A 1,151-nucleotide genomic window follows, 5' to 3' on the forward strand; every position below is an offset into this window, starting at 1 on the left:
TGCAGTTAAGGAGGGGTGCAATGGGGTGCACTCATCCAGAGTTGGGGAACTGTATGAAGCAATGCCGACGTATTAATGTCAGCGCTGAACTCATGTGACACCTTATAGTGCCATAGCAAGTAGATGACACAGCAGTCGGTCTTCCATCATGTGGCCCTATGGGTCTGATGGTGGCGTTAAACATTTTCAGTTCATATTATTTCCTTCTTAATTTTTCATTTTTACATATTGCGTAGAAATCTTCTCTGGTAAGCGTCAGATTTATACAGATCGTTAGCTTCATACAATGACAATTCTCGCTGCAGAATATTCTTTCTGGACACCTAACTATGATATTTTACTAGGAATTACAAAGTGAAGAGCTTCCCCTGAAAACTCTATGATTTCGACAGTAACTTTTCCAGAATTTTCTCAAGTCCTTAATAATATTCGTAGGAAATTGATTTCAGGACTACATTTCATTAACCATCTCATCAACAATTCCTGAACGTCTTTGTAGACTCGAAACAACACAAATAAAAAAGAACAGTAGTAATTTTGGAGGGTAACGCTTGTGTTGCCAACGGCCTTGCCGGAGTGGTAACACCAGTTCCCGTCAGATCACCGAAGTTAAGCACTGTCGGGCTAGGCTAGAATTTGGATGGGTGACCATCCGGTCAGCCGCGCGCTGTTGGCACGCGGGGTGCACTCAGACCTTGGGAGACAAACTGAGGAGCTAGACTATGCAATCAAAAGTACCTGGACACCACCAAAAACATACGTTTTTCGTATTAGGTGCATTGTGCTGCCACCTACTGCCGGATACTCCATATCAGCGACCTCAGAAGTCAATAGACAAGTGAGAGAGCAGAATGGGGCGCTCCGCGGAACTCAGGGACTTCGAAGGTGGTCAGGTGATTGGGTGTTACTTGTGTCGTACGTCTGTACGCGAGATTTCCACATTACTAAACATCCCTAGGTCCACTGTTTCCGATATGATAGTGAAGCGGAAACGTGAAGGGACACGTACAGCACAAAATCGTACAGGCCGACCTCGCCCGCTGACTGACAGAGATCGCCGGCAGTTGAAGAGGGTCGTAATGTGTGATAGGCAGACATCTATCCAGATTAGCACACAGGAATTCCAAACTGCATCAGGAACCATTGCAAGT

At 45.4% G+C, this 1,151-nt stretch overlaps 1 pseudogene; it reads left to right on the forward strand.

Annotated features, from left to right (window-relative positions):
- The first annotated feature begins 558 nt into the window (after positions 1-558).
- LOC124778952 lies at positions 559-676 on the forward strand (annotated as a pseudogene).
- The last annotated feature ends 475 nt before the right edge of the window (positions 677-1,151 follow it).

The sequence above is a fragment of the Schistocerca piceifrons genome, chromosome 2, assembly GCF_021461385.2.
Source record: "Schistocerca piceifrons isolate TAMUIC-IGC-003096 chromosome 2, iqSchPice1.1, whole genome shotgun sequence".
Classification (NCBI taxonomy): Eukaryota; Metazoa; Arthropoda; class Insecta; order Orthoptera; family Acrididae; genus Schistocerca; species Schistocerca piceifrons.